General features: G+C 40.7%; 1 protein-coding gene and 1 pseudogene across 1 annotated transcript in view; one reads left to right on the top strand and one right to left on the bottom strand.

The window, feature by feature from the left end:
- Positions 1-27,284, top strand: part of LOC126199498 (synaptotagmin-10-like) — a 582,178-nt gene that overhangs the window by 501,940 nt on the left and 52,954 nt on the right. The window lies entirely within an intron of this gene.
- Positions 24,892-25,009, bottom strand: LOC126199987 (5S ribosomal RNA; annotated as a pseudogene).

Raw genomic sequence — 27,284 nt, 5'->3', positions numbered from 1 at the left:
ATTATAAAAAATATCAACTCAATACCAAATCCTGTGTCGCTGCTGGTGGACACGGCAGTACGGCAGCTCGGCGACGACCCCTCGCCCAACACACGTGCGCACCACAGCAGGCGGGCTCCTACACTGGCTTCAAAACTGCCACTCGTTAATCCGTGCGCTGCGAAGCGCGACAACAATATCTTAGATTCCAGAGCTTGTGTGTGCGCGCTGTAGCCAACCTTTACATCCTAAGAGAATATTGCCAACTCTCAACTGTTTCATTTGTAGCTACTCTCCGGTGACCATCTTTCTGGTACGATTTGTTGATGCACGTTCTGATGGATCTTCTCTCTATTTTGAGTATTTTGTCTATTTGTGCAGTGTTAGTTGTTTTGAAGATGGTTTCACTTGTGTATGTTATTTCTGGTTGAGTGGCTGTTTTGTAGTGTTTTAATTTTGTTGCTATTGACAGGTTCTTTTTGTTGTAGGTGTTCTTGGTGATGTATTGTGCTCTAATCAATTTGTTTATTCTGTTATTCCATGTTGGCTTTTCATTGAGGTTATATGTTATGATTTCTCCCAGATATTTAAATTTATCTACATTTTGATTTCTTGGTTTCCTAACGCAATTTTGTTTATGAGTGGAGGGTCAGTTAACATGATGACTGTTTTTTCAAAGGATATTCGAAGACCAAGTTTCTGTTCTATTTCCTGTAGTGAGATAACTTGTTGTTTGGTTTCCTGAATACTGTTGGATAAGAGAGCAAGGTCATCAGCAAATCCTAGACAATTTAAACTTATTTTGTCTTTGGGACTTCCAATTTGGATGTTCTTTGGGTTAATCTTGTACCATTCCCTCATTATGTATTCAAAAGCACAGTTGAACAGCAAAGGTGCCAAGCAATCTCCTTGTCTTAAACCTGTTTTTATGTCGAATGGTTCAGAGAGTTCCCCCCTAAATTTGACTGTTGATACAGTGTTGGTTAAGGTGAGTTCCATCAATTTGATTAATTTTGTACAGAGCCCGAAATTTCTTAAGATTTTTAACATTGAAGGTCTATGGATACAGTCATACCCTTTTTTAAAGTCTACGAGGGTTATTACAAGAGGTTTATTTCGTTTCTTGTAATATGATATGGCTAATTTTAAAGTGATGATCTGTTCTGCACAGCTTCTCAAGGTCTGAAGCCTCCTTCGTATTCACCTAATTCTTCCTCTAGTTGCTCTTTGATCCTCTTGAATAGGATTCTGGAGAAAATCTTGTATGTGCAGTTTAAGAGAGAGATACCTATGTAATTACCTGTTTCTTTTATCTCCTTTTTTGTGGAGTGGTTGGATTATGGCCGTGGTCCAATGTTTGGGAAACTTTTCTGTTATCCAGATTTTTGTTAGGGCTATGTGTAAGGATGTTCGAACTGTATCACTGGCATATTTCCACATTTCTGAAAAACTTGGTCTTCTCCGCATGCCTTATAATTTTTCATCTCTCTGAATGCCGTTTCCACATCTTGGATTGTTGGATGATTTATGATATCAGGTGGAGTCTTGGTGGGTATGTCTGTATTAATTGCTAAAAGTTCCTGGGGTTCTTCACAATTCAAAAGTTTACTAAATGCTTTTGCCATGATTTCAGCATTTTCCTTCTCGTTATGTGCCATTTTTCCATCTTCTCTTTTCAGCATTAATGTGGGAAGGATAAAATTTTGTAATTGTCTTCCAAACATTTTGTAAAAGTCACTGGAATTGGTTTTGTGGTAATTTTCTTCTATTGAGTCAATTAGATCTTTCTGTGATTGTCTCCTGGTTTGCCTGATAATTTGTGCGAACTTTCTCCTGATATTTTTGAGGTTGGTTGCATTTTCTTCTGTTTTGTGTGTTTGAAATATTAACCATGCATGATGTCTTTCTTCATGAATTTTGTCACATTCTGAGTTCCACCAGACATGTCTTTTACGTTGTAAGTAGGCTGTTTATGTTTTCTTATTGGCAACGTTACGTAGCGCTCTGTATGAAAATCACTGGCTGTGCTGTGTGCAGTCTGTGGCTAGTTTGCATTGTTGTCTGCCATTGTAGTGTTGGGCAGCGGCAGCTGGCTGTTAACAGCGCGTAGCGTTGCGCAGTTGGAGGTGAGCCGCCAGCAGTGGTGGATGTGGGGGGAGAGATGGCGGAGTTTTGAAATTTGTAATACTGGATATCATGAACTGCTATGTATATTATGATTTTTCAACACTATTAAGGTAAATACATTGTTTGTTCTCTATCAAAATCTTTCATTTGCTAACTATGCCTATCAGTAGTTAGTGCCTTCAGTAGTTTGAATCTTTTATTTAGCTGGCAGTAGTGGCGCTCGCTGTATTTCAGTAGCTTGAGTATCGAAGATTTTTGTGAGGTAAGTGATTTGTGAAAGATATAGTTTAATGTTAGTCAGGGCTATTCTTTTGTAGGGATTATTGAAAGTCAGATTGCGTTGCGCTAACAAAATATTGTGTGTCAGTTTAAGCTCAGTCTTGTATAATTGTTCAAAGTGTTTCATCATCATGATGCTATGTTTTACTCGGTCTTGTGTAGCTTGAGACCAATATGCTGAGAGGAAGGCATGGTAAAATTCTCCTTCACTGTGACAATCGTGAATGACCGATCGCATTCTTACAGCTGTTTCGTTCTCTAAATAGCCACACATAAATTCTAATCTGTGTTCTAACGACCAGTTGGGAGGAAAATAATGAGAGAATTGATGGAGCCATGTTTGTGGATGAATGTAGTTGCCAGAATTCTTAAATGTTTTGAATTTACGTGTAGTAATGAACAGCTTATAGTCAAAGTCATCATGTCGGCAAGTCGCATATCGGTCATTGTTACGTCGTTTCGGCGGTTCCATTTCAAAATTCGATGCACCTTGCCAATTTCTTTCATAATTTCCGAAATGCGCTGTGTTATTATTTTGTGGCTGTTCCGTATTTCTATGTCCCTCTTCCCTTATTGGGGCGCGAGTGTCCTCTGAAATACGTAATTCTTGTATTACCTGTGTCAGCTGATCTTGTACTTCGCGGATTTCTCTTTGGTGTTGCGTATTAATTTGATTCTGATTTTGTTTGAATTTCCTAATTTGTTCGCACTCTTCTGTGTCATTAAAGACTACCGGTTTTGTGTCATTCAGATTATCATGTACCTTCGTAGATAAATTATTTAGCTGATCCGAAAGTTCAGCTACTTTCTCTGATAATGTACTAATTTCCTCCATGTGTCTTTCTACTGTGTCCTTTCAGTTTTCCTGAGTTTTTGCAAGTTGCGTAACCGAATCGGTAGATGCAACTGAGTCAATTTTAGCTTGAAAGGTCTCATGATTTTCATGAACAATAATTTGCAGTTCTTTTATGGCTGCTTCGTGATTCTGTAATGCATTTTCATGCCGCGAAAAAATAGGTTGAAAATGCTCACAAATTTGTGTTTTTACGTCGTTACAGACTTTTTGACATTTCGATTCGATTTTATGTAACTCAGTAGTCAAATCTTCACGTGTTTGTTCAAGCGTGGTGTGAAGATTTTGTTCCATTGCGTCTAACTGCTGCTGTGTTTGTCTCTGGTGTTGTTCCATTGTGTCTAACTTTTGAAGATTTTGTTCCATTGTGTCTAACTTTTGTAGTTTTTGCTGTGTTTGACTCTGATTTTGTTGCATTTTGTCTAACTGTTGCTGTGTTTGTCTCTGATTTTGTTTCATTTGTTGCATTAATTGCAATAATAATGTATTAGTGTCTGGAATCTGTTCCTCTATGCTTTTCGGCAGTGCATTTGCACCGGCAACATTCACATTTTGACAAGCAGAAAATGTGTCTTGACTTATTTGAGAAAACGGTGAGGACCCAAAACCTGAATCTACAGTATTTGCGAGATTGTTTCCTGTCATTTCGGATTCCTGAGGCGAGCTGTTGCCGACCGATCGATCGATAATGCTTCCCTGTTCACTAATTGTTTCACTGTGTACACCATTATTTGCAACCCGCATCATTTCCCTATGCGCAATTACCAAATTACTACTTTGAACATTAGTTAATTAATTACTCTGCGGCGCTAACACACTGCTTTCGTCTTCACTGTCATTTCTCAGTTTACTTTGGAGCCTAGTATTACGTTTTTCACACGCCATAATTGTCACAATATTTTACACGATAACACAGAAAAACACAATTTGAAGAGCAAAAATAAGAGAACACATTAACATAGCACTGAAAATGATATCTAGTTAATTGCAAGCGCAGCTGCAAAATACTTGGTGCAAATCTACATGCATGCCATACCTGTTTTACTGTACAACAATGAAAGACTGCAACTACAAAGGAGATTCTCTCTACAATCACGCGCTAGCAATAAACAAAATCTACACTAATTACTCAACCTACAAGAAAAAATCAGAAGATTCCAGTGAGGTATCCTCGGTTAAGGGTCGACATATGAAACGTCCCCTTTGAACAATTATACAAGACTGAGCTTAAACTGACACACAACATTTTGTTAGCGCAACGCAATCTGACTTTCAATAATCCCTACAAAAGAATGGCCCTGACTAACATTAAACTATACCTTTCACAAATCACTTACCTCACAAAAATCTTCGCTACTCAAGCTACTGCAATACAGCGAGCGCCACTACTGCCAGCTAAATAAAAGATTCAAACTACTGAAGGCACTAACTACTGATAGGCATAGTTAGCAAATGAAAGATTTTGATAGAGAACAAACAATGTATTTACCTTAATAGTGTTGAAAAATCATAATATACATAGCAGTTCATGATATCCAGTATTACAAACTTCAAAACTCCGCCATCTCTCTCCCCACATCCACCACTGCTGGCGGCTCACCTCCAACTGCGCAACGCTACGCGATGTTAACAGCCAGCTGCCGCTGCCCAACACTACAATGGCAGTCAACAATGCAAACTAGCCACAGACTGCACACAGCACAGCCAGTGATTTTCATACAGAGCGCTACGTAACGTTGCCAATAAGAAAACATAAACAGCCTACTTACAACGTGGGTTCAATGGGGCTAAATTTTCTGCTTGTTGTCTGAGAATTTGAACCAGTTCTTCTAAATTATCTGTCTGTTTTATGTTTTGTGTGACTTCTCTTTTTATTTATCATTTCTAATTAATTGGTGGGGATCGAAGTTCCTCTCTCATTTATTGCACTTTGGTTTCGTTTTTTGTGGTTGAACTTAATTTTGATTTTGACAATGTAATGATCTGAACCTGTATCTACCCCTCTTAATACTTTAACATTGTAGATTTTTCTGTGGAAGAATTTGTCCATAACTACATGATCCAGCTGCCATTCTCCTTTTCTTCAATCAGGATGTTTCCACGTTTTAAGTTTGTTAGTCCTCCTTTTGAAGTATATGGACTTTGAGATCAGTTTGCATTCCCTACAGAGTTCAACAAGTCTTTGACCATTCTTATTTGTTTATGTGGAGCCCATTTCCCATTGATATCCCGGTATTTCTCTTCCGAGTTGGTCAATGAAGTCCCCTTACATGATCTTAACATTGTTAATATTTACTTGGTTTATTGTTTGGTCAAGGAGATTCCAAAACTTTTCCACTTCTTTCCTAGTCTTTGTTAGAGAATTCTTCTCATTAGTAGGGGCATGGGGAATAATGGCACAGGATTAGCCTAGCGGTCTAAGGCGCTGCAGTCACGGACTGTGCGGCTGCTCCCGGCGGAGGTTCAAGTCCTCCCTCGGGCATGGGTGTGTATGTTTGTCCTTAGGATAATTTAGGTTAAGTAGTGTGTAAGCTTAGGGACTGATGACCTTAGCAGTTAAGTCTCATAAGATTTCACACACATTTGAACATTTTTTTGGCAATAATGGTGGTATAAATATGTTTTTTGCTTTTTTTGTGGCAATGAAAATACGTACAAAGGATCTGTTTGGAGATTGGTTGATCATACTTTGATACTTTGAACTTTATTTTAGATTTTCAATACAAAAAAAGGAAATAGCGCCCGTTATTATGGTTTGATCAACGGCCTGCGAATTTTAAGTAGACATGTCTCGTACATTGTGGCCCCTTCAAGAGTTATCTGAAATCGAAAATGGATAACTTCAGTCGATACTACATTAAACCTTAAATTTAACGATATGCACCTAACTCAAACTTTGAATTCGATTTTTGAAGGTTTTTTCACTCTTTGTGGCTTTACAAAAACAGTTAATATTAACAAATTTCGTATATTATAGGTATAAGCTCCTAAGAAAAGTGTTTACTTTTTGAGGGTCAAAGGTAGAAGGTAGAAGTTAATAGGCTGAACCGTTTTCATTTTATGCTGCACGCAGTTTTGGAAAATGGTGTCTCGAGAAAAACCTGTTTATAGTTTAGGGAAGACTTTTCTATATATTACTAATTCAGTTTGCACAAAAGCTACAAGTAATCATATATTTTTTAAGTTAGATTTTCAAAACTGAAAATGGCTAATCCAATACTGAGGATTAAAAATTGTGTTTTGACTAATTTTGACCAAAAAAATGTTTTCGTTACTTATGTTTAGTCTGTAATTCCATCCCTTCCTCTAACTCGAATTGTTCCTGGAGAACAATTCCCTCTTTCTACTTGGCGAGAGAAGCCGATCTGACTGATCTGCATATGCTGCGGTCGGCAGCCTTCACCCATTGTTCGTCAGCTTTGTCGGCGAATATGTTTGCATGCAAACTGCAATGTAAATCATTTTGTGAACGTGCGTCATGGCACGACAAGTTTTCTGCCTGAGCTGGCGTCTCATGCTGAGAGCATTCCAAGGCGGCCGTGACACTGCTTCGAACAATTGGCTGTAGAAACATTTGTAACGCACGGATTAAAAAACCTTTCAAAAGATGCAATGAAAAATCGAATTTTTGACCCTTTTGAATGAGAACCTAACCTTAAGTGAGTCTTCCTAGCTGCAGGTGTGTTCTTTTATTGACAATGTACAATTAATATAGATCAGAGGATCAATATGTCTTGTTTGGTGTTGTGGTGCCAGGATGTCTTTGAAATTCTGGAAGAAAAGGTTCTGCATTGATTCTGTTTGTTTGTTAAGGATTTTTTGAGATGATTTTAGCTTGTGAATGTAAATCTCTAATTGTTCAAGGAGATCCATCTTAACCCTTTTTCAGCAATGTGTAGAACAGAAAGATATCACCGACAGATTGTTCATGATGAACAATATGTGATGTAAAGAGGGTCTTATTTACGTTTTTGAGTCGAAAAACACCCATATGTTCTTTGTAGCAGGCTGTAAAATTTATACTTTTTTTTCCTATATAGAAGCAAGAACAGGAGCATTTGACTTTGTATACGATGGCCTTTTGATGCCATTCTTTCAGTGGATGTATTATTGTGAACAGTTTTAATTTATTGTTCATGCAAATTTTATACTTGTTTTTCCTATATAGAAGCAAGAACACGAGCATGTGACCTTGTATATGCTGGCCTTTTTGTGCCATTCTTCAGTGGATTTATTATTTTGAACAGTTTTAATTTATTGTCTGTGTAGAAATATACTTTTATGTTAAACGATCTGAAAAGATTTGCAAGTTTGTATGACACTTTGCCAAAGAATAGAAGACTTACAAATTTTGGCATTTCTTTTTTACCTTGTAATGGTGGTGACTGTTACTTAATCTTAGTTCAGACTTTTTCAGTTAGGGTGCTTATGAGGGAACTGCTATATCCATTATTTTGGGCTATAGATTTAAGTATGTTAATTTCGTCACATGCACCTGCTTCACTGATGGGGATGTGGGGCATTCAGCTTACAGATGACCTGTAGAACGCAGTTTAATTTTAGTTAGGGTAGTATGAGGTTTTTTTTAACGGCACCGTCAGCAGGATTGGCTTTTCTGTGTATTTTTGGAAAACACGTTTGCTATTGTGACCGGAAATAGTGCTGCAAGATCCCATCTGATGATGAGGCTGCAGTGGCTTGAAAACTAGTTAATGGAAAAATAAATTGTATCTAAAACCCAAAAAAGCTACTTGTTGCATATTTGCACCCAGATAAATCGCCAATTTTAGATCACAGTTGCAGTTTGTCATTCATAATAGAGATATTCAAAAAAAGTTACCATGTTTCAGTATTTCAATGGACAGATGCATTTATAATCTGCATTTTAGGGAAGGGGGTAGGCTCCACAGTCTTCAGAGAGATTGCTGTCATTATCCACATCTCCTACGTCGGTGTCATTATCTTGACCATTGCTGCTGCTATCATCTAAACTTATTATTAATCCTTCCACTCTTTCTTCCAGTGCACGTTCTCTTCGCCATGTCTGTTCCAAGATTTGCGACATTTGTTTAACAAAAGTGTTTCGTTTTGTTACAGTAATACTGCCCAATGCCTCACGCACTAAAAACTCGTCGTGTTTTAATTTAAAACTTTTACTTCTGTCTGCAACATACAATTTCATCAGAGCCCAGACGAGTTCTAGTGCAGTAAAATGGCAACTATATGATGGAAAGCGCAACACTCTACGAACATTTTCTTTTCAAATTTTGTCATTCTAGTAAATTATATTACGTTATTTTTACTGTTTCACGGTTTCCAGCAGTTCTGGCATTTTCATTTCCCTATCAAATGGATCTAAGCCGTTCTTCATCAGCCAGTCCACTATCTTACTCTTTCTGCTGCTTTGCTTGATTCGAAGGAGTGATCATTATCCAGTATCACATTTCAGTTCCTTTCTATGCATGGAAGGAAAATTTTTACGAACCATTCTTTGAATCTCGTTCCCTTCATTTCCTTGTAATAGTTCCCAGATTTCTTTGTTGTAAACACCAACAAAGCATTTGGTAGAAGGCCACCGATTGTTCCAGCATATAAAAGAATGAGCCGACTACATTTTCCAACTGGAGCTTCCGTTCTTCCACGTGCCGTGTGAACTGTCCACATAGTCGATCTGGAATGACTAGCATTTACCCACGTTTGGTCCAACCAAACGATTTCGAGAGGCTTACACTTCAATACTTCCCTACGAAAAAAAGGCATCTCCAGACAACGATATCCTCCCGTTCAACCACACCTCTTCTTCCAGAAAACGTTTTCGATCGTTTTCGATCGAAATCCTAACTTCTTCAGTACAGCTTAAGGAGTCGTTTTTTCTCCGAAAAACAACTCAGTATCTCCTAATGAGAGTAGCAGCTTCTTCCGTGTAGGATATTCTTTCCGCTCGTAATACTCATATTGTGTAAATGCCACTGTATTGCGCCCTATTGAGAATTATCCAGTTCCGTCGTTTTAGCAGCAAGCACTCTTGGTTTTCCCTTGAGTCGCAAGAGCAGCAGTTGCCTCTTATAGATCTGAAGCACACTTCTCCCTCGTTATTTCTTTAAAAGAAGTCGCTCCAGTCCTCAGAGCACCAACTGCTTTTTCAACGACTTTCGACAACAATATGAGACCCACCGTTATCCCTTTCTTCCGAACTCAAAAGACTGGCTCTTTAACGTAGCACCCCTGGAGAGGAAGAGGCCACAGCTCATACTTTTGGAATTAATACTTTACACCGCGTCGTTAACAAGATTTGAATCGATATCTCTATATTTTGTATGTTAAGTAGCTATTTGTATTTGCGGCTACTAGGTGGCACTCTTGGTGTAATGTTCATCTGTCCGCAATTGTTAAGGCGGGCGTCTCAGTCTGTTGTTACCTTTGGCTTGATATGTGTGAGCAGCCCATACTGGCTTGCCTTCCATGTATTCCTTTTATAACATTTTGTGACTAAAGCTTTATCGCTTGATATTTATTTTATATGTGATATGTAAGTACTCTTTCTTTCTTGTACTGTTAGTCAGACTCACACTTATACAAAAAAAATTTTTTTTTCCATAATTTTTGTACTTATATTATAGGCCAGTTTGACCGTTTTACTTCTGATGAAGGCACTCACATTAGAGCCGAAACCAGGTCAATAGACTTAATTTTTGCGACCGAGGGCTGTTATTGCTTTGATTATATGTTAGAAGAAAACCAAGGAGATTAATGAATCTTGATACAGAGATTTCAAGTACAACTAAAGAGCATGCACAGAATAGAGAGTAAACTAAGACACAAAGATGCTAAATTAAGCATGTTTTTTTGTAATCACCCAGTGTACTTGACATCAAGCATAAATAGGTGGCAGGAAGAGAACCCTAACTGTTCTGGCGTAACCACAAGCGCCGGAACTAAGACGAAGAACGCAAGACCAGAGAAGGCGGTGAAATGACGTCAGCCAATGGACAGGAACAGGACAGCACTACGTCAGGAGCGCCTCAAGCCGAAGTGAATATAAGCGCCGCTGCCGGACTTTACCGCTCAGGTCGGCTCAGTATACGGACGTTAGTGGAGTATTAGCACGGTCTATCAGAGAGTGGTACGATATCAGATTGTAGTGATCCATATCCATTGTCTGTCTGTACATTGTGTGTAGCAAGAACTCGGATTTATTTTGTATGTCAGCCCTCCCTCGCGACACATTTGTACATTCAAGTAAAGCATTGTCAACTTGTTTTATTGAAATATGATTCAAATGGCTCTGAGCACTATGGGACCCAACTGCTGAGGTCGTTAGTCCCCCAGAACTTAGAACTAGTTAAACCTAACTAACCTAAGGACATCACAAACATCCATGCCCGAGGCAGGATTCGAACCTGCGACCGTAGCGGTCTTGCGGTTCCAGACTGCAGCGCCTTTAACCACACGGCCACTCTGGTCGGCTTTTATTGAAATATTTGCTTGAATTGTTGTATAGCATTATGATAACGCAGCATCCTGTACGGCACCCTATACGAGACGAGTGGGCAAGACCCAACACTTACCATCCAAAGTAGTTAATGTTATGACATGGCTTGTTTACATTCAGCAACTATACAGGCTCCTGACCGTGCAAGACAGGGTTAGGATACAGCTGAGCAGAAATATATAGCACCACAGATTAACAACAATTTACAATAATTTATTGGCATAAACATTACACCTACTTCAATTACGTCTGAAGATAGTGCATGTATGTAGTTCACTTTCACTGAACGGCTTCAACTCTGGTCTACTCCTGACTCCACTGAACGATGATTACGACCACTTATATAATTATATATACTATTATATAAGGTGTATCAGAATTAATAGCATAAATGCATACGATTGAAAGCACACGATACTAGAAGCAAAAAAGTATTGTTACACATAGATCTGGATGCGAACCGTTTGCGAGATAAATGAGATTTTATGGTTACCAGTCATCACTGACTTGATTCTTGGGGCAGCAGCAACAACTGTAATGTGTTGCCAACGTCCACACTCGCTATGTGAACTAAAAACTGAAATAACTGCGTAAGTGAGAAGCATATCACAATCAGATCTACAGAAAGTGCTTTCCAATAAAATTAAGCTCGTTCACGCTTGTGGTTTTTAAATCAACGTCATGAAACATGTTTTTCTTAAATGTTTTGGGTGAATCCTTTTCAAATAATATATTTCTCTGAATTGTGATTTCTTGCTAAAACACTACTAAGTTATGACGTAAACAAATTATTGTTAATATTATATTAAAAGATTTTATTTATCTTATTGTTATAATTATTAAAGCTGTAGGCATCTGTGACAAATTAAAAGTTTGGGTAACAGTAAGTATAATTTCAGGCGTAGGGGTGGGAAGGAGGTGTAGACAGTAACAACGCTCCCGCCACCCGCCCCCCCCCCCAAACCCCCTCCCGAAAAGAATCGGATCCCGGATCCGCCCCTGCAAAGAGTTGCGTCAACAATGCCCTTGCATGGTAGCGAAGACAACCGACTTCGAGAACGGAGAGACAAAACCCTGTAGCGAAGTTAACAGTGACATCAGTGAAGACTCTGCTTAGATGGCCGGTATTTCTGTATTTTATATTATTGAAAACTGCGTTTCAGAGTGATCATATATCGAACAGTTGTTGCCGTCCACATAATAGAGAGAAATGAGCATTGTAATAAAAATAAGAGAAATCAGAGCTCTCACGGACACATTTAAGTGTTCAGTGGGTTTGTTCAGAAGTGGCTTTTCTGCTATCAGTCACGATTTTCTTTTATTTACATTTATGCCATTTTTTCGTAATGTATTTTATGAATGAAATTCTGTTTTGTTCTGTTAATTTTACTGCATTATATAAAAAAGAGCAATATTTAGTTAGTTATCTGTCTTTAGAAATTGTTAGAGGCGAAATTTGAAATTGGAGATATATTCACATAACAGAAAATATCAATACAAAATATTAAACGAAAAACTTGAAAGTGAATCAATGAATTTCTTCAGAAGTGTCGACAATATAATTAAATAAAAGTATAACACATAGAAAGAAGCACTACTGCAGACAGACATACGCAAATTATGGTAAATATTCTATGTACAAAAGCATATCCTACACTGTGGAAAACATATAATATTACCTCTGTTGACTACGTCTAAAAACTGTTTGTTTACGTAAGTTTTGTTATTCTCGCTATATACTGTATTCAGAAGGTTCCACGTGATGTTTAACACTTGAAAGACTGCACAAATGGACTATAAGAAAACTGTAAGTGCAAGTTCTTCCAAATTTCGCCACTAACTATATACAGTTTAAAGATCGAGAATCAACTAAATATTGAGCGTTTTTTATATATTGCAGCAAAATCAGCACCTCACGCATCAAAAACATTACGACAAAATGGCGTACTACACAGAGAAAAATGCACTTGAAAATGGGAATCATTTCCAAAATGCGTCGTGTAAAACGTAAATAAAAATTTTAACTGGTAGCAGAAAAGTTATTTATAAGCAGGCCTCTTATTGTCACAGTCGCGGGCTTTCACAAACGATTTCTAATGGATCAAACGAGATTTAAGTGTTCGTTTCTCCTGCACGCTGTTCGACAGTGGAACGTTATAGGAACAGCTTGAAGATGGTGCGATTAACCCTCTGCCACGCAATTAATTTGGGCTTGTATAGTTGTAAATGATTAATGAGCGTATTTTTTTCCCCTGACAATCTTTCCTTCCCCAACCCCCCCCCCCCCCCCCTTCCCACGCGCTTCCACCCCACTCAGAATTAAGACTGCAACATACAATCGGATGCGGCTTATATTCTGGCCAGTAGGATACTCGTATGACCAAAAACGCGACGCAGTGCGTGAAAGTGCGAGCGCGCAGGCCGACATCGGCTGAGCTCACGCCATAGCGATGCCTACGGCCGCCCCCAGGGCGGAGTGCGTTCCATTACTCGTGGTTACCGGGTGGGTTTCCCTCCGGGGCCCTACCCATCTCGCACCTTGTAACTCACGATTATCACGACAGCCATAATTTCCCTTCTGATGCAGTTTGCCGTCAAACTGGAGCTCACCTCATCGACGTCAGTCAATCAAGATAATCTAAGGGCTTTTCGGAAAGTAAGGTACGATCGGTCGCGAGATGTAAACCGCAGTGAAAATCAAAACTGCTTTATTTGCAACAGTTTGCTATACTTTCCAGCCATTTCTCTATATAGACGCCGCTCCGGCTTTGACATTTGTCGTAGTGTTGAACCAACTTTCCGGTATCCTCGTCATAGGAGGCAGTAGTTTGTGCTTCACACCACTTCTCTAAACTGGTCTGTATTCGTCGTCTGTGCCGAAATCTTGTCTTCATAGCCAGCGGTTCGAGTGAACAGAGATGAACATCAGAGTGAGCCACGCCTGGGCTGTACAAGGCGCTATCCAAAATTTTCGGGACTGGTACAGCCATCTGTTGAAAACATTTGGACTAATATTCACCATCACCCTCGAAGTAGTTCCAATCGGCATGTACACACCGGTCCCAGCGCTTCTGCCATTGGTCAAACGTTTTCTGGAAGTTCTGTTCTTTGAGGGTTTTTGTCACCGCCAGCGATGCTTCTTGAATCCTCTCTAGAGTGTCGAACCGACGACCTTTCAACTTTTGTTTCAGTTTTGGGAATAGTGCGAAGTCGCAAGGTGCCAAATCTGGCGGTTGTGGTGGGTGGATTACAACCGCCATGTTGTTTTTTGCTGTAAAAGTCCTGATCAGCAAGGACTTGTGACAGGGCGCGTTGTCGTGATGCAACAGCCAGTTCCCTTGACGCCAAAGTTCGGGCCATCGTCGCCGTACGTTTTCACGGAGCCATCGCAAAACGTCACAGTAGTAAGTGGAATTCACTGTTTGGTTGGGTGGGACGAATTCTTTGTGCACAATTCCCTTGGTACAAAAAAAAAAAAAAAAAAAAAAAAACGATGTTCATGCTCTTCACTTTGTTCTTCACCTCTCTCGCTTTTTTGGGTCTTGGAGAGCCCGGGCTCTTCCACTGGAACAATTGTTGCTTTGTGTCTGGTTCATAACCATATATCCAGCTCTCGTCGCCACTCATAACCCGTGACAAGAAGGTTGAATCATCAGATGTGGTCTGATGAAGGTCTGTGCACACTTCAACACACTATGCCTTCTGACTGGCAGTCAAGATCCTTGGCACAAATTTCGCGGCGAACGATGCATGTCCAGTTCATCAGTCAACATTGGTTGACATGTCCCATAACCAATACCCACTTCATCCACAAGGTCTTGAATGGTTCCATGTCGATCCTCAGGAAATAATTGTTGAAGTTTGGCAACAATGTCTGGCGTTGTGTGGCTAACGGGCCATTGAGTGTGAGCATCATCTTCGACGTCTGTACGGCCGGCCATGAACCGAGCATGCCACTCAAACACACGTGTATGGCCCACGCACTGTCCCTCAAACACTTGCTGAATCATTGCAAGGGTCTCCATAGCACTTTTCCCGAGATTCCCACAGAATTTGCTACACACGTGCTGTTCCGTTTGTGGATCCATCATAAAATCGCCATACACCAAACACTGAGTATTAAGGAAATCACTGTGGACACGCAACACATCCTCCCAGATGAATGCCACTGTGCACGCTGGCAGCTCTCGCCACCTAGTGGTGCAACGATCTACTACTCCTACTTTCCAGATGCCAGCACCAGTCCCGAAAATTTTGAATTCCACCTCGTATGGTGGGTGATCAAATACATCCCATCTAAAAGGGTGTAGGGAGGTCCTCATTGCCCCTGCAGTGTGCGGTCGATAATTGTCATAAAGAAGGAATGCATGACAGCTGCGTTATGTGGGGTTGCATGAAATCAGGCGCAGGCTGCTAAGGGAGAATCCATACTCAGCAGGAGACACTACTGTTCTAGACATCTTTGCGTTCTCACTGTGTGCTCTGAACTGAAAAGGCCGACGTAATGCCACAGGCATACTAGGAACACTGTCCAACACATCTGTGCAAAGGTTTATCGGATTTCACTGTCGTTTCCATTTCGCGACCTATCGGGTCTTATTTTCCGAATAGCCTTCGTATACGGAGCGACGTACAGCAAACTGACGTTTTTGAAATACACAGTACTCAATTTGTTTTCAATAAATAATCATATTTATAAAATGAAATCTCTCCTAATTACTCGCCAGTTTTAATGCATATTAATCCCTTAAGTAGGTATTTTCGTGCGCACACCTGTGCTTCAGTGGATAATTTCTGCTAGCGCTGGCAGGAGCAGTCGCACCACGTGCCCTGGTCATCCATTAAAATATTTCTTCGTTCGTTTTAGTTTATGAACCAAAACCAAAGTGCACTAGAATCGACCAGGATACATTAAATATTAGAATTACATTTTGTTTTCACATAATTTCCGGTTGTTTTCTATGTGAAATACTAGGGGCAGTCAAATGAGACAGCTGGAAAAAAATTCGCGAAAGTGCAAGTAGGATTCAGGCTCTGAATGTTCCGTACAAACAGAGCCACAAGCCGAACAAGATGGTCTTCCCTCTCGTTAGTGCCACGTGGCCATCCGCAGCCTCGACTTCTTGCGACCGTACATTCCCGTGAGCAACGCTGCCAGCAATCATGTACAGTGGCTACATTCCTGCCAAGTCTTTCTGCAATATCGTAGAAGGAACATCCAGTTTCTCGCAGCCCTATTACACGACCTCGTTCAAACTCAGTATTGACAGTGTTGTCTTTGTCGCCTGAAAGGCATTCGTGACTAACATCGACTCACCACGTCAAATGTCAAAGGTGACTAACGCACACGACCATTACAGCGTGTATGTAAAGCAAACCTGATTTGCATCTTCATAGTGGTGCTACTAGCGCCACTCTTAAGCGACTGGCACGAAATTTCAATACATTGTAAGTAGGCTGTTTAGGTTTTTATGTTGGTAACGTCACCTAGCGCTCTGTATGAAAATCACTGGCTGTGCTGTGTGTAGTCTGTGGCTGGTGGGCATTGTTGAAATAGTCGCTATTGTAGTGTTGGGCAGTTGGCTGTTAACAGCGCGTAGCGTTGCGCAGTTGGAGGTGAGGCGCCAGCAGTGGTGGATGTGGGGAGTGAGATGTGGAGTTTTGAGAGCGGATGATCTGGACGTGTGTCCATCAGAATGAGTAAATTTGTAAGACTGGATGTCATGAACTGATATATATATTATGACTTTTGAACACTATTAAGGTAAATACATTGTTTGTTCTCTATCAAAATCTTTCATTTGCTAATTATGCTTATCAGTAGTTAGTGCCTTCAGTAGTTAGAATCTTTTATTTAGCTGACAGTATTGGCGCTCGCTGTATTGCAGTAGTTCGAGTAACGAAGATTTTGGTGAGGAAAGTGATTCATGAAAGGTATAGGTTATTGTTAGTCAGGGCCATTCTTTTGTAGGGATTTTTGAAAGTCCGATTGCGTTGCGGTAAAAATATTGTGTGTCAGTTTAGTGATGATCAGAATAAGTAAAGAGAGAAATGTCTGAGTACGTTCAGTTTTGCTCAGCTGTTTGAAAATCAAATAACGTAAGGGGTTTACCAGCACAATCATTCATAAATTTGTCTAAGGAGACGTTTCAGCATATCATCTTTCAGATGTAGAAACACACTTACCAACTTTCTTTTAAGTTGCACAACTCCTTCTCGGTACAGCGAATTTTTATCCGTCAGGTATTGTAATTTCTAAAACCTTTACCTGTCCTGTACTACCCGACCTTCCTATACATTCAGAAATCATGGTTTGACTTTACAAGATACAAGTGGTTTAGTTAATATAACGCAACACTGTTTGCATATTATTGGAGCATAGTCAATAAATAAATATTTCCCCTGGAGTCTCTATCTTTTATAGTTATGACTTTCGTAAGGATTAGCAATACGTACTGGCAGCTTGGCACGACATCTGTAACGCTATAACGTGTCTACGTTCAGCAGTATATTAATTATTTAATGATCTGTGTAACCTAATGTTCTATGTTCTGTATTTTACAGAAAAGGCATGAATTTCGAAGAATAATGGTAACCAAAATTGTGTAAATAAGATTGTAACTTCACCGTTATCGCACACATACTTATTGTATTCGACAACGATCGGAAAGAATTCTCGAAAATACTTAAATAATAAACTGCAGCTAACTATAATCCTGAATATGTAATTGAAATTGTATAAAGTTTTAATTACAGAATATGAAATTCCAGCTAATAAGTGAGTTACTGAATTTAATTTGAAATTACGTAAATAATTACAGATGTAAAGGTACGCAGTAGCGCAACAGAGAATGCTCACTTGCAAACACAAGTGGAGAAGCCACTTATCGTAACATGTATTTAAGTGAATTAATAGTGCATTGGAGTTCTTTGTAATTACTACAGTCAAATAAATACTGATTGCACGTAAAACATCACTCATTGTAATACTATCTGTCGTCAGGTTTTGTGAAGCAAATAGCCACGACTAATCTCTGTTTTATAGTAGATATTACTTCAGGAAAGCTCGTTATAATTTGACTAACTAACGACAAGGATTTGGAAAAACAAATGTAGTGAAAAATCTAAATACTTGGAATATTTTCGAACACATGAAAAAATTATAGTCACTTTAGTCAAACTGAATATTGACTTTAATTTCCAACAATTTCAAACATTTTTTCTTTGCATTGTGTTTACTTAGTTACTGATAAGATGCGGTATAACTACTACAATGTACAGTGAACGTTAGTTTATTATTACTATATGTACGCGGGTGTGGTGAAAAAAACACTTCCGGATTTTTTGTGCGAAAACTCTTGAAGCTCTTTAAATAAAGCAGACATTACTAAGATTCTATTTCTTTATTCTTCATTTCTACATATTTGCAGCCCTCTACCGCTAGAGGGCTCTGAATGGTAGAGTGTAACATGGCGGTATGTAAGATAATTGCATCGGTGCGAGAGAAATAGTCTGCTATAATCGAGTTTCGAATTCGAAGAGTTTGTCCACACATAAAGCACACATGCATGGATCATGTTAATAACGTTTGTTTTATTTAAAAAAACTCTAGGCTCTTCGCATAAAGAATTCAGAGGCATTATTTTTCAACAAACCCTTTTAGATTCGTCAAATGGTTCGAGTTTAGTTAACTGCCAAGTGCAATTCAATTTCCCTCAGTTGAAATGGTTTTATCTCTTACACTTACGATACTCTCAACAGTAATGGTGAAAGGATAGGAACGTACTGATAGTTTGCGAAGCAGGGTAATGACAGCACTCAAGTCAATTACAGTACAGCTAAAAACACTATAATGTTCGAAATATTGTGTCTACGACGCTGGCCAGCCGTATACAAAATTAATCAATTAAATGACTCGATCTTTCTTTGAGGCGAGTTGCAGATGGTGCTACGTACTACATTTTGTGGCAATAATTAATGGCAACAAGCTCTATTCAATAACGAGCAACTTTTATGAACTTCGGCTACACAGTAATCTTCTTTCAATAATTCAATTACCAACTCTTCTTGCACGCTTTGTTCTGTGACCAAATATGCGCTCGGCGATCCTTTTACCATGCCTTGTGATATTTAAAACACCATTTTGATAATACACACTTCATTACGCCCTTGATCCAATCTGCGTCCATACTTCACCACCGATAACTTGCAACTACTGTCTCTCTCTCTCTCTCTCTCTCTCTCTCTCTCTCTCTCTCTCTATCTATCTATCTATCTCTGCACGCACTTGCACCCAATGATATTATTGCAATATTTGAAACATATTGTAAATTGACATTTTATACAATGCAGATTTCCCTGGCTTTGCCAGCGTTTCCACTACAAAGTTTTACAATATTATTTGCCAATAGTTTGTAAATACATTACGGTTTTTGAAGCGATAATCGAAATTACATCAAACTACAGAATTAATCAGTTGGCAATTACGAGGCACGGTACTGTAGTGCTAAAACCCTTTCCCACTTTAGTATTTAGTCAACACTTCATCTCATATATCCGGTATACCCCAGTCACTATCAGCTTACAACTAGGTGCTTGTCTCAATACTGAGCCGTAAGTACTTTCTTGAAGTCGTCTTCATACTATAACACATTTTTAATGGAGCATGGCTTGATTTCCTCCTAAAAACAGGGTTATTCATAAATATCTCTGAAGTTTTAGAAGGCAACTGACAACTGTCTGAAAACTACAAGACATACAGGAAATGGACATAAGAGAGTGGTTAGACAATCTCTCCATGTTTTAACTCACATTATAGGTGCTCAACATGAGCGCCGTTTGTGGTGCGGAAAATGTCATTAGAACGGAAGATCATGTAGGTGCAATTCATTGAAATCGCATTGACAGTAACCCACTCGGGAAATCTGTTCACTGAGTTGCGTGTCTGCGGGCTCGAACTAATTCAGTACGACTTAACGTATTTTAATAGACCTGCACCCTGCTACCTACTGTGCAACTATTCCACAGCGAGTATTACAAATCGAAACTTGGAGAAATCCTCCATCCAGTAATACGTGTCATTTTTCTGTATGCCTTGTAGTTTTTCGCAGTCATCTACTGAAACCCTGGAGGTACTTATGAATAATCCTGTATGCCTGTAGGCTCTTGAGGCCACTCGGTTGGTAACCGAAAAAAGGTGTGGATTAGAAGTGAGCCGGCCGCTGTGGCCGAACAGGCGCTTCAGTCTGGAACCGCACGACCGCCACAGTCGCAGGTTCGAATCCTGCCTCGGGCATGGATGTGAGTGATGACCTTAGGTAAGTTAGGTTTAAGTAGTTCTAAGTTCTAGGGGACTGATGACCTCAGATGTTAAGTCCCTTAGTGCTCAGAGCCATTTGAATCATTGGAAGTGAATAATTTGTCCGAGACATCTTTTCTGAACTCGCCCATTTCTGTTTGCTTCATGAGTAACATAGGTTTCGAAAATACAAATTCATCTGCTTCCTCCAACGACTGAAAATAAGTCGTTTATTATTTGTTTCATCAGAGAAAGCCAAAAACAAAAATATCTCTGGATAATAATTTTTATGTGATTAATTGATAGAAACTGACAACGACAACGATAACTAAATAAACTCTACTAAAATGATGATAATAATAATAATAACGCTTAGGGGCTGAGGATGTGTAAGATGTTACAGTACGACGTCTTTTGAAAGGGCCTAATAGAGTAAAGCAATGTAAAACTATGAGTTTTGTAATGGAAATGCAATAACGTGATGTACTTTTTCTGGAAGCCTTTGCCGAAAATTCATGTGTACGAGGTCAAACTACAGCCGGTCATTTTTTGCCAGTTCCTCGTTGATTGCCTCCCCCTATTTGGTTAAGAAGCCGACCTCGGGGAAGATCAGTTTGGATTCCGTAGAAATGTGGGAACCCGTGAGGCAATACTGACCCTACGACTTATCTCAGAAGAAAGATTAAGGAAAGGCAAACCTACGTTTCTAGCATTTGTAGACTTAGAGAAAGCTTTTGACAATGTTGCTTGGAATACTCTCTTTCAAATTCTGAAGGTGGCAGGGGTAAAATACAGGGAGCGAAAGGTTATTTACAATTAGTACAGAAAGCAGATGGCAGTTATAACAGTCGAGGGACATGAAAGGGAAGCAGTGGTTGGGAAGGGAGGGAGACAGGGTTGTAGCCTCTCCCCGATGTTATTCAATCTGTATATTGAACAAGCAATAAAGGAAACAAAAGAAAAGTTCGGAGTAGGTACTAAAATCCATGGGGAAGAAATAAAGACTTTGTGGTTCGCCGATGACACTGTAATTCTGTCAGAGACAGCAAAGGACTTGGAAGAGCAGTTGAACGGAATGGATAGTGTCTTGAAAGGAGGGTGTAAGATGAACATCAACAAAAGCAAAACGAAGATAATGGAATGTAGTCGAATTACGTCGGGTGATGCTGGGGGAATTAGATTAGGAAATGAGACACTTAAAGTAGTGGAGGAGTTTTGCTATTTGGGGAGCAAAATAACTGATGATGGTCGAAGTAGAGAGGATATAAAATGTAGGCTGGCAATGGCAAGGAAAGCGTTTCTGAAGAAGAAAAATTTGTTAACATCGAGTATAGATTTAAATGTCAGGAAGTCGTTTCTGAAAGTATTTGTATGGAGTGTAGCCATGTATGGAAGTGAAACGTGGACGATAAATAGTTTAGACAAGAAGAAAATAGAAGCTTTCGAAATGTGGTGCTACAGAAGAATGCTGAAGATTAGATGGGTAGATCACATGACTAATGAGGAGGTATTGAATAAAACTGGGGAGAAGAGAAGCTTGTGGCACAACTTGACTAGAAGAAGGGATCGGTTGGTAGGACATGTTCTCAGACATCGAGGGATCACCAATTTAGTATTGGAGGGCAGCTTGGAGGGTAAAAATCGTAGAGGGAGACGAAGAGATGAATACACTAAGCAGATTCAGAAGGATGTAGGTTGCAGTAGGTACTGGGAGATGAAGAAGCTTGCACAGGATAGAGTAGCATGGAGAGCTGCAGCAGACCAGTCTCAGGACTCAAGACCACAACAAGAACATTTGGTTAACATGGTGAGTTTGTGAGTACGGACATATGATTTGAAGTCTAATGACGAAAAAGGCTCAATGGACCTTGAGAACTAAGAGATGTCGCGAAAAGGGGAAATAACCTGTCCTGCTGGTATCTGTCATCGTGCCGAGGAAAAACAAATGCATGTAGAGATGAACGTACTCTCCATACTCAATGCATACTCCTGTTGATGCACTGTGCATTCCAGAATGACAAGATCACCCAAGGGATGCCACGAAAACGTACCCCAGACCATAACGCACCCTCCTCGGGCCTGAACTCTTCCGACGATTATTGCAGGGTGTTTGCTTTCAGACGTTTCACGCCGTACGCGCCAACGGCCGTCAGTCAGATGGAGCATAAAACGTGATTCATCTGAAAAGCATACCTACCGCCACTCAGTGGACGTCCAATTGCGGTACTGGTGTGCAAATTCCAGCATTGGTTGCCAATGAACACTAGTCAGCCTGAGTGCATGAACAAGGCGCGTGCTCTGGGGCCCATGCGTAGCAGCGCTGAACAGACACTGTTGGTAGCCCCTTGGTTCATCCGTTAGGTCAGTTGCTCAGCAGTTGCACGTCTGTTCGTCCGTACACATCTCCGCAGCCGTCGTTCACCCCTGTCATCTATGGGCCATGATACACCACAATTGCAATGTTTTAGCCACGACGACACGCGGACATTTTACAAATTTAGCCGTTCCGTAAATGCTTCCACCCTTGGCCCTAAAGACAATGATTATGCCCTTTTGGACGTCAGATAAATCGAACTGTTTCCGTGTTACGACAATGACTGCTCTGTTTTCCCGTCCCGCCGAGACGCTTTATACAGGGTGTTACAAAAAGGTACGGGCAAACTTTCAGGAAACATTCCTCACACACAAATATAGAAAAGATGTTATGTGGACATGTGTCCGGAAACGCTTAATTTCCATGTTAGAGCTCATTTTAGTTCCGTCAGTACGTACTGTACTTCCCCGATTCACCGCCAGTTGGCCCAATTGAAGGAAGGTAATGTTGACTTCGGTGCTTGTGTTGACATGCGACTCATTGCTCTACAGTACTAGTATCAAGCACATCATTACGTAGCATCAACAGGTTAGTGTTCATCACGAACGTGGTTTTGCAGTCAGTGCAATGTTTACAAATGCGGAGTTGGCAGATGCCCATTTGATGTATGGATTAGCACGGGGCAATAGCCGTGGCGCGGTACGTTTGTATCGAGACAGATTTCCAAAACGAAGGTGTCCCGACAGGAAGACGTTCGAAGCAATTGATCGGCGTCTTAGGGAGCACGGAACATTCCAGCCTATGACTCGCGACTGGGGAAGACCTAGAACGACGAGGACACCTGCAATGGACGAGGCAATTCTTCGTGCAGTTGACGATAACTCTAATGTCAGCGTCAGAGACGTTGCTGCTGTACAAGGTAAAGTTGACCACGTCACTGTATGGAGAGTGCTACGGGAGAACCAGTTGTTTCCGTACCATGTACAGCGTGTGCAGGTACTATCAGCAGCTGATTGGCCTCCACGGGTACACTTCTGCGAATGGTTCATCCAACAATGTGTCAATCCTCATTTCAGTGCAAATGTTCTGTTTACGCATGAGGCTTCATTCCAACGTGATCAAATTGTAAATTTTCACAATCAACATGTGTGGGCTGACGAGAATCCGCACGCAGTTGTGCAAGCACGTCATCAACACAGATGTTCTGTGGACGTTTGGGCAGGCATTGTTGATGATGTCTTGATTGGGCCCCACGTTCTTCCACCTACGCTCAATGGAGCACGTTATATGATTTCATACGGGATACGCTACCTGTTCTGCTAGAACACGTGCCTTTACAAGTACGACACGATGGAGCTCCTGCACATTTCAGTCGAAGTGTTCGTACGCTTCTCAACAACAGATTCGGTGACCGATGGATTGGTAGAGGCCTCCACGCTCTGCTGACCTCAACCCTCTTGACTTTCACTTATGGGGGCATTTGAAAGCTCTTGTCTACGCAACCCCGGTGCCAAATGTAGAGACTCTTCGTGCTCGTATTGTGGACGGCTGTGATACAATACGCCATTCTCCAGGGCTGCATCAGCGCATCAGGGATTCCATGCGACGGAGGGTGGATGCATGTATCCTCGCTAACGGAGGACATTTTGAACATTTCCTGTAACAGAGTGTTTGAAGTCACGCTGGTACGTTCTGTTGCTGTGTGTTTCCATTCCATGATTAATGTGATTTGAAGAGAAGTAATAAAATGAGCTCTGACATGGAAAGTAAGCGTTTCCGGACACATGTCCACATAACATATTTTCTTTTTTTGTGTGTGAGGAATGTTTCCTGAAAGTTCGGTCGTACCTTTTTGTAACACCCTGTATACCCTTCTCTACTAGTTCTGTCACCTGCCATCTGTGAGTGGTTATTGGCTCTGAGTACTATGGGACTTGACTTCTGAGGACATCAGTCCCCGAGAACTTAGAGCTACTTAAACCTAACTAACCTAAGGACATAACACACGTACATTCCCGAGGCAGGATTCGAACCTGCGACCTTAGCGGTCGCGCGGTTCCAGATTGTAGCGTCTAGAACCGCTCAGCAACTCCGGCCGGCCTGAGTGGTTATTGCACGTTGATGACGAACATTAGCAGTGGTCACATTAATGTGACTGGACGCTGTATGATCCAATGATGCCAAAAATGCCAACTGATAACCTCATTCTTAAATGATTTGAGTGGAGAATTTTTCAAGGGTTCGAATGAGCCCAGTATTGGAAATTCTGTTTATTAACCGCTTGCACACACCCAAGTAACATGAGCTCCAGAACCTACAATGATTATTCAATTAATCTAAACTCCTTCTGAATAGACCATGAAGGCCCAATGGTACAAACCGGCCGCCATGTCATCCTCAGCTAATAGGCGTCACTGGATGTGGATATGGAGGGGTATGTCGTCAACACACCACTCTCCCGGCCGTATGTCAGTTTCCGAGACCGGAACCGCTACTTCTGAATCAAGTAGCTCCTCAGTTTGCCTCACAAGGGTTGAGTACACCCCGCTTGCCAACAGCGTTCGGCAGACAGGATGGTCACCCATCCAAGTACTAGCCCAGCCCGACAGCGCTTAACTTCGGTGATCTGACGGGAACAGGTGTTACCACTGCGGCAAGGCCGTTGGCTACAATGATTACCGCGTTTTCATTTTCCTCAAGTAGCACTTGCATTCTAATCGCAAAGTTCTCTATGATCATAACTTGCATGCCGTATATAGCTGAAAATCTTGTACAGATCAGTATTTAAATTATTTCGCAAAACTGACTTAGTAATTCACGACTTAATCTTAATTGCGGCGTGTGCTTCCATGCAGATCTCCTTCTGCTCCAAATCGCCACTTGTGTCACCCTCTCCATGTTTTCCACAGCCCTTACAATGTTTTTCGGGCCAAGTGGCTCCTCCTTCACAATATCTTCCGTTGTTTCAGACTGTCAACCCATTTATGACTTGAATATCTCTTGTGTGTGCTGTTCTGCAGTCTCAATAAATTGTATAAAATGCATACTGTTGTAATAATAATCCACCCGAGCTGATCATCTTTTGTTTTGTCACATTTGTGCCCGAGTGGTGTAATAGCGACTTTTGTATTACTAAGACGGTTTGTTATTAAATTTATATCTTTGATGAAAATTAATTTGTGACATACACTGTACAACAACATTAAGAGGCCACTTTTTTTAAGCCCCATCATTTTCTCCAGATGGGACACATAAGATCGAAATTTGGCACGAACGTGCCTACAACCATCGTGTGTAATGCTGCAACACGTGGCGCCCTGTGACGTCACGCTGGAGCTCCGTGACGCTTCAAACAGCAACGTGTCAACACACATGCAAAAATAAAAAATAAATAAATAATAAAAAGGTCAGAGCTTAGACGATCAAGTCGGGTGTAAGTTGGGTTAATGTTGTCACATTAGCATGAAAATTTGATAAAGTTCTGCCAACGTCACTGTGGATGTGCCACATCAAGGGAAGAACGTCATACCTCCCACTACCCAGCGTTAAAATCACGCCGTTTTCTTAGGGTGGCCGAGTAAAACGTTTTGGACACACCGCTGCTCACAGTCTACACGAAGAGGCCTTAGAAGGTAACATAAATGGGGCATTAATTTTCATGCATTTCGTGGTCAGAAACGACAATTTTCTATGCGATGTACGACAGGAGGACGTCCTCGACAACCACTAAACCCGCATAAAAGCATTTGACGAATGTGAATATGAACCAAAACAGCAAAGTGTGTTTATGGTTTTTCAACCCTCCGTTTTCGGATCTTCCAGTGGTGTGTACACGGGCGGTACAACACTAACGAACATGTGAATTAAACGACAAAGGGGGCCTTCTGGGACCCCTCAGTTCAGCAAAACCCTTAATGTCACCTGGGCATCGTTGTTGAGCACTTTAAAATTATCTTTGTTCAAAGACATCCACACACTGTTCCGCATCCGCCGACAGACCAGGCAACCCTCTCGCCACTAGTATCTGCTGGAAACATGCGGAATCTGAGTCGTGTCGGAAGGGCTGCCTGTCCCACAGGCGGGTAGCGACACTAGACACTATCGCCTACCGGCCGCAAACGAAATCTGAGGGGCTTCAAAATAACTGCCTGTCCCATCGGCGGGGTAGAAATCGGTGGATGTGTGTCTCTGTGCAGAAACTTTTTAAAGTGCCCAGCAAAGGGCACACCGACCGCGTTTACGAACTGGGGATGATTTCCAGAAGCATGTTGAATTTTGTCAATGAGCTCTGGTACAAATTGAAAATGGTATGTTTTCTAACATTTTATTTTCTGATGAGACGACATCACCAATCATGCTCAAGTGAACTGGTGTAATATGCATAATTGTTCAGTGGATGGTTACAGGAAGCAGAGCACCAAAGACAGTGGAGCGTGAATGTTTGGTGTGGAATTCTGGGATTATGTATCATGGTACGACGTCTACAAACTTTTTCTGATGGCGATACAACAAAGTTTATCAAATTCCGACCACACCCGAAGATCTATGTCAGCAAATCAGGAATATCTGTCCAGTAATCAGCAAACAAATGTTGAGGCATGTTCAACACTCATGTTAGCGCGTTTTCGGAAATGCGTCGAAGTTAATGTCGTAACTTTGAGCATTTACTAAACTGAAATTGTTTGTAATGTGAACATGAATTGTGTTTATGCAGTGTACAAGTACTGTACATATTGAATCTATATGGATGGCAGTAAAGTCAAAGTGTGTGAAAACCACTTGCTATCACCCCTACCAGACATATGTACTACAACTATTATACTTGAACCTAAATGGCCTTTCCATTTCCATAGAAGAAAATACGCTATCTCATTTTTTTAAAAAGTAGTTTGACCCTGAAAAACATTGAGAATGGCGTTTTAAGGACGAGTTATGGTCACTC

Source organism: Schistocerca nitens, chromosome 8, assembly GCF_023898315.1.
Source record: "Schistocerca nitens isolate TAMUIC-IGC-003100 chromosome 8, iqSchNite1.1, whole genome shotgun sequence".
Lineage (NCBI taxonomy): Eukaryota > Metazoa > Arthropoda > Insecta > Orthoptera > Acrididae > Schistocerca > Schistocerca nitens.
This window is presented reverse-complemented; position numbering and strand designations above follow the sequence as displayed.